Source organism: Canis lupus, chromosome 26 (genome assembly GCF_011100685.1).
Source record: "Canis lupus familiaris isolate Mischka breed German Shepherd chromosome 26, alternate assembly UU_Cfam_GSD_1.0, whole genome shotgun sequence".
Taxonomy (NCBI): Eukaryota; Metazoa; Chordata; class Mammalia; order Carnivora; family Canidae; genus Canis; species Canis lupus.
In genome coordinates, this window is record NC_049247.1 from 37632986 (window position 1) to 37649935 (window position 16950).

At 42.3% G+C, this 16950-nt stretch overlaps 1 protein-coding gene across 7 annotated transcripts in view; it reads right to left on the reverse strand.

The window, feature by feature from the left end:
* Positions 1–16950, reverse strand: part of SGMS1 (sphingomyelin synthase 1) — a 229116-nt gene that overhangs the window by 129147 nt on the left and 83019 nt on the right. For 3 of the 7 annotated variants that reach the window (XM_038576036.1, XM_038576035.1, XM_038576037.1), the window contains 3 exons: positions 15056–15098; positions 13592–13648; positions 8020–8166 (listed from right to left, as the gene is read on the reverse strand). The gene's annotated coding sequence lies outside the window, so the exon portion shown is untranslated. The remainder of the gene's footprint in view (positions 1–8019; positions 8167–13591; positions 13649–15055; positions 15099–16950) is intronic. The other 4 variants (XM_038576038.1, XM_038576040.1, XM_038576041.1 and 1 more) reach the window with 2 other exon arrangements.

Sequence of the window (16950 nt, forward strand, 5' to 3'; positions counted from 1 at the left end):
TTCTTTTCCCGGCAAATATGTAAAGTACACTACTTATTTTCATGATTGGTTGGTTTGTTTGTTTGTTTATTTATTTATTTATTTATTTATTTATTTCAGAGAGAGAGAGAAAGCAGGACAGAGGGAGAAGCAGACTCCCTGCAGAGCAGGGAGCTCCACATGGGACTCCATCCTGGGACCCTGAGATCACGACCTGAGCTGAAGGCAGACGCTTCACCAACTGAGCCACCCAGGTGACCTCATTTTCAAGAGTTCAGAATATTTATCTGTACCAGGCAATTTTTATCCCTACTCTGGTCAGTATAACTTGTGCTTTCTACCAATTTAAATCAACTTTAAACCAAATGAGACCCTATTTCATTTAACATTTGCTTGATACCATAATATATGTTTGAACAATTAACTGTTAGCTCAAGTCATGCTGTTTCCAGGACACTGTGGTCTAATGTGGCGGTGCTGACGCATGACTCAGACGGCAGGTCCTTTTCTGCAAAATTAATCCAGGATGGGATTCTCAAAGAGCAAAGGCTGAGGCTCACAACAGAGTGTGTGATTCATTCAGGCTCATGAGTGGCACACAGACACGTTACACAATCCTATCAGATGGCAGAGCTTCTCACTATCTAGAGCTCTGCTTGGGTTTTACTCAAAGAGTACAGAGCCAACTGAAGTTTCAAATCATAAAACTGATTCCGCAGGTCTGCGCACTGTGCAGGTAAACCACGACATCAAGGATTTCTTCTTAAGAGTGATTCCTTGTTTACATCACTGCACAGTCTACCACTTGCAGCTATTTTCACTTACAGAAAATATTCTACTCATTCAGAATCAAACAAAGTAACACAGAATAAAAGGACTGACCTCCATCAGAGCCTCTCAGGACATCACCATGAGGACCCATGGCAGATATCATATTGAGGGAATCAAAAATTTACTTAGAAGGGTAAAATTATATGATAGAATAAAACATGAGACAGCTAATTAAATGGAACAAAACTAAATCTCATTTCAATAAGTATTGTCTTCTTACTTCATCTATTAGAAGTGCCTACTAAAAACAAAGCAACAAAACAGGTCTTTCCTTCTGACAGAATGACACAGCTACCCTCGCTCAAAAAAAAAAAAAAAAAAAAAAAACAACTAAGGAAAATACATCTTTTTTAAATACACCAGTTTGGGTGACAATCAAGAGACATTAGAAGAAGGACCCCAGTACCCCTGACCTTCCATTACAATTAGAAACCAGAACCCCAGTACCCCTGACCTTCCATTATAATTCTTACATGGACACAGGAGGAGATAAACCAGGCCTGCTCAGCTCTGAGTTGAACAGATCCTGGCATGACACGGGACCCCACAGAACTATGCCCTCGGGATACGGGCAATTTCTTCTTAAAGTGAGCACATTCGGAGTGCGAGGGTAGTTGTGTCACTGCAGGAAGGGAAGACCTGTTTTTGTTGCTTAAATTTTATTTAAAAAATATTACCATGCTGACTTTAGAAGGGACCAAAAATAATGGTTTAAAATTTTAAAAGTAAAAAAACATATTTATTGAGTACCTATGTACTCAGTATTGTACCTTTGTGTAGGCTCTGCAGATAAAGCAGTATAATAAAAATTAATTAATTAATTAATTAAATCTGAGAGTATAAAATCCTATTTCATCAAGGACAGTCTAAACAGCAGATTAAAAACAAACTGAACAAACTGAAAAGAAATTGGTGAACCAAAGGACAAATGCAAAGAAACAGTCCAGAATTGTACACCTAAGGACAAAGACAACAAAAATAAAAAAGGGACACCCAGTGGAAGGTGAGAAAATATAACATATGTCTTGTGGAGTTTCCTTTTGAAGAAAATAATAAAGAAATGAGGAACAGGCATTATTCTAATAAATAACAGAAAAATTTTCCTAACATCAATCTTCAGATTCAGAAAACCCCAAAATCATAATCAGGAGAAAGGAAAGGAAGGACACATACGCAAATCATGACTACCAAAGACAAAGTAGAATCTTTAAAGCAGCCAGAAAGAGAGCCGAGCTATGTGAGCTGGATTTGGAGCATCACACAAGAGCTAAGCAGGCACAGGACAGGGGTGGAAGGTCAGGGCGGAACCGGAGGTCTGCGTTGGAGGCCAGCAGGAACGAGGTGGGAGACAGAGAGGGCCTCAAATGCCAAGCTAGAGAGTCCAGCTTATATCACAAAATGAGGGGCCAGTCATCCCTCAAGGCTCTGATGAAGAAACAGAACCCGGAGTAACATGGGAAAAACTAACCGCTCAGCTGGACCAGAGCCAGCCAGGGGGAAGGCCACTAGAGACCAGCCTACGGTAACACGGACCTTCCCAGGGCAGTGATCAACTAGTGGAAAGAGACAAAATAAGGCAGGCAAAGGGGACATGGTAAAGGAAACCCAGCAGTGAGAGTCCGTGACAGTTTGTGACACTTAAATAGAATCAGTCCAATTTCTCCATCTTCTACCCTTACAAACAGATCACACTTTTTTCTGGGATGGATCTGAAATTTCCCTTTATGTGTTATGGGTCAGCAACGAATTATTTTAAATTCTACTTCCACAAACTACTTTAACAAGCAAGTTACCTCAGTTTCCCCCAATGAATGCTAGTACCTTGAGAAACATTTCATTCCTTAGTTCCTACAGAACACACAAAGGAGTCTCATCTCTTCTCAGGATTACTGAAGACAGTAAATGTAAAAGTACAGGTAGTACAAGAGGTAAACAGCCAACCATACACAGCTGTACATTTTGGATTCAATCCAAAGTAGTCTTTCCTACGCCAAAACTCTGTCACCCTCTTTTAGTTTCCTCACAACACTTATCCACAGTCTTGTTTATCTACCTTTGTATCACTTGTCTCCCTAAACCACCCTGACCCACTCCCACCGGACTAAACAATCAATGAGGAAAGAGATCTTGTTTGCATTGCTCGCCACTTGACTCATAACTAGATCGTGTGCAGCATAAAGCAGAGATAATCAATAGCTACTGGATGGGTGGATGGATGGATGGGCAGGTGGGTGGGTTGATGGATGCATAGGTGGGCACATGGATGGGTGAGTGGATGTATGGAAGGATACACTCAGGACTGCAGTGGCACAATTCCAGGAATACCATTAATTCACATGGAGTGGCTTGTACAGTACACAGAAAGTAGAGCCCTATACTATGGCAGGAAGTAGGCCAAGAGCTGGTGTTAGCCAAAAGGTAGACAGCTCAGACCCTATTTGACCTCAATATGTCCTGTTACATTTGCAAATTGGGCAAATTTACTCCTTTCCTGTTAGAGATAAACAAGAATTTTCTCTCATTTTCACAAGACTAATCTCATTCTTTGAATAATCGAATATACATTCATGCTAAGCTCTTCCCATGTGGACACTCCTGCATCAACTAACCTGTCAATAAGCAGTTAATATTTTTAACTATTGACTAAGGATTCTGAGCTCCAGCTGTGAATTAGACATTGTAAATTCTGTAGTCAGTTCCTTATTCTCCCCTGGTCACAAATGTCTTTAGGGAAATTGTTTACATAGTCGACTGAGCTGTGGTACAAATACACCTAATGTTCCTGATTCAGAAGTGGTCAGTTCTGCAACTCATCAATATCAACCTTCAATTTAAGACTGCCTACCAAAAATGTTTTAAAAGAATGTAGAAATAGGTAATGAAGATTTCACAAACTGTCAGGCTCAATTTCCTGCACCACATCACTCTGACATCAAGAACATCTTCCCAGTATTCACATCAACCCCAACACAGAAACCAGTCTCCTGGGGCCCCTCCCTGACAAGTTATAACTACCACCCTTTGCTGACCCCATTCACTAAAGTTATGTTCCACCGCCCATGCTTGTAAGGTTATCCCACCATCTCTCTTAACCTTACAACTTTTGAGGCACATCTATGGAAACCACGATCTTAAAAGCATGTTAGTCTATGGGAATCCCAACTGGAGGGATTATGTTAAGTACCAAGCCCAAGAAGCACAGTGTCATGTCCCTGCAGGAAAAATATGGGCATGAGGGAAACGTAAAGCAACCCTGTGTGACCATGTGTCTTCCTTCTCTTGTCAACCTCCCGTAAGGTCTCCATGCCACAGAGACTCTGTCTTTACCTCCCTAAACAGCAGAGTCCTTTCTCAAAACAAAACTTTGTGGACATTCAATACATAAAACATAGAAAAGCAGAGCTGCTGGCTGATGGGACAATAAGCAGGTCACAGACATTGTCCTCCTCCCTTGGCCCTGACCTAGCCCCAGGCACACTGGAATCCCAAAGGCAACAAGGAACCAGGTCTAGAGAGCAGTGACCTGGTGGGGATGGCGATGGCAATGATGGTGGTGACAGTGATAATTTAACTTAGTAACAATGCCTCTAAGAGAAGAAGGAACAATACAGTCCCCACCCCATGCCAGCCTGTTGGAGCACTTCTACTAAATGTTTACCCACGGCACTTGTAAGCCCCTCAGTCGGGGAACTCCAATGGCTAGGTGCACAGAGCTCTTGGATTCATAGCCATGCTGGGGCTGCACCAGGAATGTTCCCCGCCCCCCCCCCCCAAGCAACCTGCAAAAGCAGCATCGTTTAGGGGACCTACGGCCTCCTGTCTGACCTAGGGCTTAACCCACATGAAAGAGCCAAAGAAAGCGGGAGGAGGGGAAATGATCAATGAGATAGCACATGAATTATCATATACCTTAAGCAACTACCAGGGTGAAAACCTGCAGATCAGAGTTTGAGAAGTTTCACTTTAGTTTGGAGAAATTGGTTGTCAAAGGTTATGTCACCTCCACAGCGCTGGGGTGGTTCAGTCGGTTAAGCACCTGACTCTCGATCTCAGCTCAGGTCATGATCTCAGGATCGTGAGATGGAGCCCCACAGCGGGCTCCGCACCGAGTATGGAGCCTGCTTGAGATTCTCTCCCCATACCCCTCCCCCTACTCATGCACTTGTGCTTGTTCACTCTCCCTTTCTCTCAGAAAAACCAAAAAAGCCCAAAGGTGAGTCACCTCAATAAAAGGAAAAGCAGGTTTCAAAGTGTCCTGGTCAAGAGAGAATTTCCCATGCTCCCTTCACGCATGGCGTTGGTCCCGGGGAATTTACAAGTCACTGTCACTGCATAATGTGACAGAAATTACCTGGGTTTTCTCATTACTGAGTCTTGACCATCATTAGTCATTTTACAGGACGTATGAACACCATTGGCAATTATGTTTATTTTAATACTTCTGTCCTAGCGCCATGGCCTACTTTGGAGTACTAGCTGAACAGGTAAGGATCAGGTCTTTCAGATAACCAGATGGAACCATTTACGCAGTTGCCCACAGAGAACATCTTATAGTCACTTTTCAGCATGTCATAAAAGAAAAATTTAAAAGATGGGGGAAACATGTAAGTTATAGCAAGTAAAAGTGGATCCAGAACACTATCATTCCAACTCTGTACTTTTTCAGAGATATACTCACTCATAAGAATAAAAACTGGAAGCATCCACACCAAAATGTTATCAGGGGCTACCTGAGTGGTAGTGGGCATTTTGTTGTTTGAAATCATCAGTGCTTACCACGTCTTTGGTGTAATGTCAGGGAAAAGATACATTTAAAAACAAAAAGAAATTTTACAGTGACACTGATTCAATATATCTGAAATTTTGAGGTTTGTATATCTTGTAAATTTTGGGATTCCTGTAGAAAGGCCAGGGCTGCCCCAACCTGTGTGCATGTGTGGCCAAACTCTAGACAGTATTCCTTCGAAAGGAGCAGAAAGCAGCTCATGCCACAGCTCAGGTGAGCCAACCTTGCTGCCCCAGCAGCACAGCAGGCACACAGGGAAGGACATGTGGCCGGAGCAGACGCTCCTCCTAGCCCCTCAAAGGTGGCTCAGTCCACCATCAGCCACGCAGCACAGCCTCACCAGTGACAGCACCAGGCCCGTCTAGAAGCCTTCACTTCTGTGAAGACAAGGCTCATTTAACTGTTGGTGGTAAGGCTGCCTTTGTATTAATGCAAAGCACAAAAAAAACTCTTGGACGTGTCTGCCGTCGAAGTGTCATGGCTGTGAGCAATCAGTGAGGCAGCGTTAATTGTCCAAAGCACAGTGAATAAAATCAAGCCAAGCTGGGTTCAAGCACTGGCTCTACCAGTCTCTGACTGCTTGAGGCGGGCAGGCTTCATAATGTCACTGCCTCAGCTGACTCATGCTTCAGAGAAGGTAGACACACCTACCTCCCAGGCTTTAGTGAAGATTTAAAATATTTACAGGTACATACAGCATCTACCAACTAAATAAAAATATTTTAGAAGCCTAAATACACAGACTCTCAAATCATGTAGCCCACTACTGAAAAAAAAAAGTGGATTTCACTTATTCTCAAACTGCCTCAAACTTAAAACTCACATCCTGCAGGGCAACTTCCCAGCTGCACACACTGACGTGACCACCCAGCCAACACTATGAACTTGAACAGATGGTCTACGTTTCAAAGGCTATGGGCTCTGAAACAACTCTGTGAACTCCATGAGAAGATCGCTTGGCAAAACAGCAGGTCTGTGCTACGTCATCCTTATGGACCCTGTTCGGGAAGGATCTGGGTAATGCTGCTGCGTCAGAAACATGCAAGCCCACTCCTACTGCCTCTTCTGGCCTCATCAGCTCAGAACGTATCAATGGAGATATGAGAGCCTACACCAGACAAGGCGCACTCTTCATCATGTCTCAGATGCCAGTAAAATTATGAAACAATAACTGCTAGAAATATTAAACTTTAAGATGCTTATTAAAGGGAATCCCTGGGTGGCTCAGCGGTTTAGCACCTGCATTTGGCCCAGGGCGCAATCCTGGAGTCCCGGGATCGAGTCCCACGTTGGGCTCCTGGCATGGAGCCTGCTTCTCCCTCCTCCTGTGTCTCTGCCTCTCTCTCTCTGTGTGTGTGTCTATCATGAATAAATAAATAAATAAATCTTTAAAAAAAAAGATGCTTATTAAATGTTGTAAGTGTAGTCATAAACCAAACAAGAATCCATGAAATTGGAACAAGTAGGAAAAATGGTGGAGAAAGCAGAGTGGAAGATTTAAATTCCACAAGCATTAGGGTATTTTTCAAATTTTGCTTCAAAAAGGGGAGACAGCACGGGACACGGTCTCCATGGCAGAGACTGAGAGAAAGACCTGCTGTACACCCACTGTGTCAGCCAGGTGCACTGTGGGAAACAGCAGGCCAGCCATGTAACCACTTGGAACCTTAGTACCTCCTCTAGGAAAGGGGGCTTGACGTTCCCATGATAATGTGATGACCACAGACATAAAATACTTGGCCCCAGACCCATCCACAGTGTTCTAAGTCTGTAGATTAAAAGGAAAACAAAAAAACCTAAAGGATCAAGGTGACACATACATGATGTGGCCTGTTCCATAAGGAGCCAGCATATCAAAAGACATCCACTGGAGGTCACAGGATATGAAATGACCAAAGACCCTGACCTTGACAACAAACATTATTGAGGAGATAAGAACTGCAGGCTATCGGGGAGGAAATAAAGTAACCACTACCCACTGTACCTGTAGGGGGAGGGGCCGTCGGGGCAGGTCACAGTTCAGGGCCAACAGGGCATCCGTCAGGGTAAGAGTGAAACCAAGAAGGGACAGCTGATTCAGAGGCCACATGCTCACTGAGCTTTGCTACTGGCTTCCCTGTTCCAGAATCAGAGGCAGGGAGGTATCTGGCTGCAAATGTGTTATCCCTTTCACCTGCCCAGAGCTTCAAGGTGCCCGTTATGGTCTTTCTTGTCCTTGGGGCATCAGGAAGGGGTCCGCGGGGCTGCATCAGGGCTGCTCTAGGAGGAGTTAAGAGCAGCATCCCTCTGCTTGGTCAAGTTGCTTCTGGGGCCAGAAGCTGAGTGACTGTGCTGCCCTAAGAACCACCTCCATCCCAGAGATGGGCCCGAGGACAGCAGAAGGAGCCATGCCAGGTCCAGCCGCAGCTCTGGCTGCTACCTACCTCCTCAGCTGCTCTTCTGTATTTATCCACAGGCTCCTTTCTGTTATTCTCATATGTGCCTCCTCAGGCAGGGTCTTGTCTCTTCCTTCATAACGACGTTCCCGACCAGATGCTTTTGTTCAATCCTCCAAAATCTCAATGATGATCCTGCAATGGATGAACAACTGAAGCTTGGCCACTGTGAAAATGGAACCATAAAGCCCTAAAGCTGAGACACTCCTTCTAAATCCAGTCCATGTCACTGTGAGCAAAAACATTAAAGTATTGGATGGGAAACAAAAAATTCACAACTGACCTTCCCCAACCTCCCATTCTCCTCCTTCCTTTCTCCATTTTGAAAGCTTTCTCTTTCTCTTTCTCTCTCTCTCTCACTCTTTTGTGCCATAAATATACATAATGCTAAACCCCATCTTTTAACAGAAAACTAAAGTCTGTAAATTCTCTGTCACAGAGGCATTTCTCCTTTTATAAATTATCTCCATTCTTTCTCAACAAATAACTGATTCTGACAAATGAACTGCATCAACTTCAGCATGAAAACAAAGGTAAGTACTGTTACCCTCTTTACAAGTTAATGAAAAGGTGCTCATTCCTCGGAGGCCAAACCATTACCCTCATGAACGATATCTCATCTGGTGACATATGTGGAAATGGGCTTCTGTATAACCAGGAAGCTAGAGATGTTTTGCATCTGACAAAGAACAAAGAGGGTTCTTCATGCAGTCCCTCATTTGTACAGCCGTTTGTATTTCCACACCAAAGAATGTGCAATCTAATGGCAGCTGGCGACAGGGCATCTTATTGTAATCATGTTTAATCAATAGCATTCTATTTTCCTCTCTCTAGAACCATCTATGAGAACTAGGTTCTCAACTCTTTGGGCTCACATAAGCCCTACATCACTGACTGGCTGATGAAAGCAAAGGCTATTCTAATACCACTCAAATTTCAGAAAGACCATCAAGTCTTTGAAGCCCATCCTTGGACCCCAGGATAAAAATCCTCAGGCCATGTACCAAACAGGGTGGCTGACATCTTGAGCCTACCAACAGAATTAACTATGTGAGGAAACAAATCTTGGAACAAAAGACATCACTCCTTTAACAGCTCTCAGGACCTAGTCATACAGCCTGAGGCAGTCTCCCAATTACTGTCGCTCTATCCTGTCTCTGAGAAAGAGCCACACCTGTAAATAGTCAAACGCAGGTGTTCTCTGGGTTACAACGGTTTAAGTTACGATTCCTTGACTTTTGGTGTTGCAAAAGCAATACACATTCAGTGGAGACCCTATGTGAATTCTGATCTATGCCTGGGTTACCAACATGTGGTAGAAAACTCTCCCAGGATGCTCTCAGCTCCCAGGCAGCCAGCCACGAGACATGAGGCTGACTTAGAGCCACTCTGTACCCACACAACCATTCTGTTTCTCATTTTCAGTACAGTACTGAGTAAATCACATGACTGATTCAACACTTCATTATAAAATAGACGTGTTAGTTGATTTTGCCCAACTATGAGCTGATGTAAGTGTTCTGAGCAGGATGAAAGGAGGCTGGGTTGATCTATGATGTTCAGTATGTTAGGCATATTAAATGCATTTTCAACTTACAATACTTTCAACTTAGATGGGTTTATCATGATAGAAACCCACAGTAAGTTGAAGAAGATGTGTACAGTCGCAAAGAAAGCTACTGTCACAAAAAATACTAACAAAAATTAGCTATTACATTGGCTTAAGAGTGAGTGCTCGATTAAAACTTCAGAGTAAAATGTATTTACACAAATGAACATCATCTCCTGATGATACGAACACAGTGTATACACCTAAAGATAAATCAGGACTTTTCCCCCTACGAGAAAATATACCTCAGGAAACAGCTATCATCTCATATTCAAGATCTCATATTATGAACAAAATCTGTTTATTTTGAATTATAAAATAATGTTTGGGAAAGGAACTTCAATCAGTGCTAGCCTTGGATGTTTTAACAAAAAAAAAAAAAAAAGGAAGCAAAAGAATAGAGGTACAACCTAACAATGGCGTTTATGAGCTAATGTTTTTTAAAAGCCCAAAATCCGGATTGCTTTTTTCAATCATATTTAATATCATGATAAAAACTAAATGATATTTCACATCATTTTAAAAAGCAATCCGGATTTTGGGGTAACGAGGTGGTTTATCTCTGTTTCCCTCGAAATCCTCATTAAGACTATAGTAGAAGGGAGGAAAAGACAAAAATCCCTGAGGACAAAGAAAACAGAAAAGTAGATGAGAGCAGACAACAGACATCGGTGGCATTTTGGAAGCCAAGAGCAGAGAGGATTGCCGAGCCCAGCAGAGCCAGCTGGAACCTTACTACCCGGGAAGCAAACAAGAGCCAGCTGACTGCTCCTGAAAGGCTCAACAAACAGGGCTGTGGTTTCTCCAAAGGACAGGGAAAGGGGCTGGGAGGAGGTAGACTGGTTAAAAGTCTACATAAAAGCAGTTAGACCCTTCCCTGACACCATGCACAAAAATTAACTCAAAACAGATTCAAGACCTACACGTCAGACCTGACAATGTATAACTGCTGGAAGAAAACACGGAAGGAAAGCTTCATGACACTGGATTTGGCAACGATTTCTCATATAGGACACCAAAAGTTCAGGCAACAAAAGCAAAAATAGATAAATGGGACTATGTGAAACAGAAAAACTTCTGCACAGCAAATGAAACAGTAACAAGGCACCCTATGAAGTGGGAGAAAATATTTGCAAACTACATACACAATAATGGGATTAATAAACAATATATAAGGAATTCTTACAACTCAACCCAAAAGACAAAGAACCCAATTTAAAAAACTGGCAAAGGACTTGAAGAGATATTTCTCCAAAGAAGATATAGAGCTGGTCAATGAGGATACAAAACGGTCCTCAGCATCACTGATCATCAGGGAAATGAAAATCAATACCACATGACATATCATCTCACACGTGTCAGAGTGGGAAGGAAGGAGGTAAGGAGGGAAGGATGGGGAGGAAACAGGTGTGGGCAAGGATGCGGAGAAAGGGGAACCCTCTTACACTACTGGTGGGAATACAAACTGGTGCAGCCACTTTGGAAAAAGGATGGAATATCTTCAAAAAGTGAAAAGTAGAACTACCCTACAATCCAGTAATTGCATCACTGGGTATTTACCCAAGGAATATGAAAACACTAACTCAAAAAGATTCATGCACCCCTGTGTTTATAGCAGCATTTTTCATGATAGCCAAATCATGGAAGCAGCCCAAGTGTCCATGGACTGATGAATGGATAAAGACGATGTGGTGTACATATACACAACAGAGTATCACTCAACCATCAAAAAGCATGCAATCTTGCCATTTGCAATGACAGGGATGGAGCTAGAGAAGATTATGCTGATGAGATAAGTCAGCCAGAGAAAGAAAAATACTGTATGATTTCACTCATATGCAGAATTTAAGAAATAAGTGAACAAACAAACGAAATGTTAACTACAGAGAACACACTACATGGTCACCAGAGGAGAGGTGAGTTGGGGATGGGGGACATAGGTGATGCGGATGAAGGAGTGCACCTGTCATGATGAGCACCAAGTGATGTATAGAATGCTGAGTCAGTAGACGGTACACAGTAAACTAATATTAACGCTGTATGTTAATTATAGTTGAACAAAATATGGAAAAACTTTAAAATAAAAAATAAACTTTTAAAAGAGGTATTTGCACATTGATGTTCACTGCAGCACTATTCACAATAGCCAAGAAGTGGAAAGAACCTAAATGTCCAACAGCGAGCGAATGGATAAAGAAAAACTGGTTCAGACATAAAATGGATTATTTAGTCTTTAAGAAATGAGGAAATCCTGTCATATGCTACTACAAGGATGAACTTTGAGGACATTATGCTGAGTAAGAGAAGCCTGGCACCCAAAGACAAATACTGTAAGAATCCTCATACATAAGGTACCGGAAGCAGTCAGACTCTTAGAAATCGGGAGTAGAAGAGTGGTTCCAAAGGCTAGGGCAGGGAGGAAGGGAGAGCTGGATCAATGGGTACAGAGATTCAATTCTCCAAGATGCAAAAGTTCTAGAGGTCTTTGCATAACAATGTTGATATAGTCAACACTACTGTAATATACACTTAAAAATGGTTCATATGGTAAATTGCATATTTTAAGATTTTATTTATTCGTGAGAGACACAGAGAGGCAGAGACACACAAAGGCAGAGGGAGAAGCAGGCTCCCTGTGGGGGGCCCGATGTGGGACTCGATCCCAGGACCCCGGGGTCATGACCTGAACCAAAGGAAGATGCTCAACTGCTGGGCCACTCAGGTGCCCCTAAATCTTATATTTTTTATGTTTTTTTTTTTACCACAATAAAAAAAAAGTGGGAGATTATCCTGGATTATCTAGGTAGGTCCAATGTAGTCACAAGGGTCCAAAAAAAGTGAAAGAAGAAGAGAGAAGAGGACAGAGGAATGTAACAGGAGATGTACTTGACCTGCTCACTTAAAGAGGCCCCTACCTGGAAGGAGGCCAACAGCCAACAAATGCAGCCTCAAGAAGCTAGAAAAAGATAGGGAACAGATTTTCCTCTAGAGCCACCAGAAAGGCATGCAACTGTGTAGACACCACACCTTGACTATGGCCCAGTGAGAACCATCAGACTTTTTTTTTTTTTTTAAAGATTTTATTTGCTTACTCCTGAGAGACACAGAGAGAGGCAGAGACACAGGCAGAGGGAGAAGCAGGATCCCTGCAGGGAGCCTGATGTGGGACTCAATCCCAGGACCTCGGGGTCGCACCCTGAGTGGAAAACAGACAGTCACATGCTGAGTCACCCAGGCATCTCGAGAACCATCAGACTTCTAACCTACAGAACTGTAAGGTCAAAAAATGCTATTTGTTTTAAGCCAAAAAAAGAGGGGGCAATTAGAACCCCAGATCTTTCCCCCAGCTAATGGGGCCAGACAAACCATCCTTATTTCCATGAAACAAGAACAGGATCTTATTTAAAAAAATAAAATATTCAAATATTCAGTGACCAGTAAAAACTAAAACATGCTAGCAGAAAATAAAATGTCAACAATACTAAGAAAATCCCCCAGAAAGTAGAACAAAAACACAGAGACAAAAAAATTGTTCAGAAAAAAAACAAAAGAAAATGAGATAATCAAACCAGTGAGTTCAAATATCCAACTAACATTCTTGCAGGAAAGAGAGAAAAGAGTGGAAAGGAAATTATCTGAGAGTAGTACAAGAAAATTTCCCAAATTGAAAGGACCACTGACATCAAGAGATCCTAAGACCTATGTCCCAACTGGAAATTTCAGCATTCTGGGGATAAAGAGTCAAACATTTTCCAGAGAAAGAAAGCAGTTCACATACAACCAACCAACTGGAAAGCAGAATGGCCGGAGACATTTCAAAGTAAGTATCACAAAGCTCAGCCACAATCAAAACACAGTCTTTATAATAAAGCAAACATTAAATATTAATGTATCCACACACTGTAACAGGACTACAGATACAAAATAGAGACAGGGTGAGGAGGCGCTTACCTAGGGTAAAGGTTATGTGTGAGGGCCCAATCTTCAGCAGGAAATCAATATAGAAGTCTAAAATTTTAAAAGAGATCAATAAATGGCATTTACAGCATATGGTGTGCTGTTTAGAAATAGGCAAATATAAGTGAATGTAAGGAAAAGAGTTGAAAGGGCTACCTCTGGGCAAAGGAGTAAGGGCAGCATAAGAACAGGGGATGGCCGTTATACTATGATTTTTTTTTTCTTAAAGATTTATATATTTATTTTAGAGAGAGAAAGAGAAAGCATGAGCGGGAGAGAAGCAGAGGGAGAGGAAGAATATCAAGCAGACCCTTGCTGAGCATGGAGTCCGATGCAGGGCTTGATCCCAGGACCCTGAGGTCATAACCTGAGCTGAAATCAAGATTGGACACCTAACTAGCTGAGCCACCCAAGCACCCCTGATATAGTATTATTTTAATTATAAACAATGTGCTTGTAATCACCTCAAAATAAACAGAATACACGGATGAATAGATGGAATGAAGGAGGAAAGAATATTTAACAAAGCAAACCTACAAACCATCCCCTGGTGGAGATCTCTGAAATAACAGCTTTCCTAAGCTGGGGCACATAGTTATTTAAGAGCTCAGAGTAAAACTTCTGATCATAGCATCACATGCGGATTCTGAATGCACTGCACTGGAAACAACTAACACAGTGACATGCTCTGGAAAACACTACTGGATGCTTCAGAAATGTGATCAATAATAGAGATGCTGACATCAGATATGTATGTAAAAACAGGAGAAAGGACATCTGGGTGGCTCAGTGGTAGAGCCTCTGCCTTCAGCTCAGGGCATGATCTCAGGGTCCTGGAATCGAGTCCCTCATCGGGCTCCCTGCAGGGGGCCTGCTTCTCCCTCTGACTGGGTCTCTGCCTCTCTCTCTGTGTCTCTCATGAATGAATAAATAAAATCTTTTTTTTAATTATTATTATTTTTTATTCATTTATGATAGTCACAGAGAGAGAGCGAGAGAGAGAGAGAGAGAGAGGCAGAGACATAGGCAGAGGGAGAAGCAGGCTCCATGCACCAGGAACCCGATGTGGGATTCGATCCCGGATCTCCAGGATCGCGCCCTGGGCCAAAGGCAGGCGCCAAACCGCTGCGCCACCCAGGGATCCCTGAATAAATAAAATCTTAAGAAAAAAAAGACTGGGAAGAAAATACTCTTGAGGTAGGAAACGGCATTAGCTACAATACCCAGTTTGATAAAAATACATGATTATTAAATACACTATATTTGACTAAATTAATTAAATGTTACAAATAGGCATTCGACTCTTACCTCGAAGTGCCCAAAATATTCTTCATATTCAAAAATTCTTTACAAAATCAAAAATTGTGGAGGTTTTTTTTTTTAGTTCCTCTCAGGGGAAAACATGGGAAATATAAACCGAGCATAAGAGGTACAGGAAGAAATTAAAAACCCATTTACCTGAATCGTGTTGTTATTTCTCTACATCAGCCTTCCTTCCAACCTAGGAGGAAACAATAAGTAAAATAAAATATAATGAGCTACATGTAAAAAAAAAAAACTAAACTAAAATCCAGGGTAACCACTGTTTACTTCTTATTCTCGTCCCATAGCAATACCTGTGCTTTCCCACTTCCCGGCTGGTTTCTCGCTACCACGGTATACAGAGAAGATGTTATTAGGCAAAGCCATGTGAAAGCAAGTTTTTAAATCTCCTGTGAATAAAAAACTGTACCCAAGCGCATTTAATGGTATAGCATGAGTTTCAGAATCATCTGCTTTTATAAATTACCTCTCCTCTACTAAGGCAGATAATTTGCTAACTGATGATACAGAGAAAGATTTAAAAAAAAAAAAGCAAGAGGAAATCATTTCTCAAACTCTAAGAATTACAACGACAAGGGCAGCACCATGTTTAAATCTTCACTTTTGTACCAAACGCAATCCCTAGCAAGGCAAGTGGAACATCTACAGACTACATATATATAAATGCAGATGATCGAAAAGCTTGGAAATCATCTTTGATCCGCATCCCCTTAAAGGCTTGGACTTGCTTCCTCATTTAATTTCATTAAAGACTTTCCCAACTAAGAATGACATAGCACCCTTCCAATACAGGTGTGAATTATGGTACCTCCAGGAAGAGGACAAAGTTCACTTTCTAAAAAAATCCATCGGCATCCATGTTAATATATGGCATGCATACAGCAAAGCACAGCAGTCTTGAGTGGCTCACTTAGTTGAGCTAAAGCAAATACACATGTGGAGCCACCACTCTCCCCAAAGGTCACCACTGCCCTGACTTCAAATACAACGCATTCGTGTTTCCTGTTGGGCAAGGTGCCGTTACCCTGGCACATGCCTGGGAGTCCACGAATCCCCGTATCTGGACCAAAATAAAATGCTCTGGGAAGAGAAATGCAGGTAGTCACTGACTACAAGGACTTATCTCAGAAAGATGTTGACACGTCTGGGGAAGGTGTTTTGGCTGATTGGATGGTTGTTTGAGGTCAACCTGCAGGATCTCTAGAGACTGTGGGACAGATGTTTTATGATATAAATAGATGAATGTTCCACTGGCAGTTAGATTCTCCTTTCTGTAGGTACAGAAACACCTATGAAAATACAGGTAATAATCAAATGACTTTGTGCTAAAAACTAGGCTAAGGTACTGATAGTCATTTGATCTTCTAATTGCTGTGAAGCCTGCAGACAGATAAGGACACTGTGTCTCAGAACAGGTAAGGGTGGGGATCCCTGGGTGGCGCAGCGGTTTGACGCCTGCCTTTGGCCCAGGGCGCGATCCTGGAGACCCGGGATTGAATCCCACATCAGGCTCCTGGTGCATGGAGCCTGCTTCTCCCTCTGCCTGTGTCTCTGCGCCCCTCTCTCTCTCTCTGACTATCATAAATAAATAAAAAATTAAAAAAAAAAAAAAAAGAACAGGTAAGGGTGCTACTCCAAGCTAAACAGTAGGTGAGGCAAAACTGTTCCTCTTTTTTTCTTAAAGAGTTTATTTATTTGAGAGTGAGCATGAGAAAGAGAGAGAGCGCGCCCAAGAGTTGGGGGAGGAGCAGAGGGAGAGAGAGAGAGAGAGAACCAGACCCCCACTGGGCAGGGTCCCTGATGTGGGGCTCCAATCCCAGGACCTGAGATCATCACCTGAGCAAAGGCAGATGCTTAACCCACTGAGCCACCCAAGCGCCCCCAATTTCGCTCGTCTTTACAGCTTCTATGCAGGTGTAGACACACCAAAAAAACAAAAGGAAAATGTTCACAGAAAAGAGGCCAGGCTAATTAGATACAGAATATGCTATATGGTTCCAACTAATGAATCATTTAAAGAAAAAGAACCA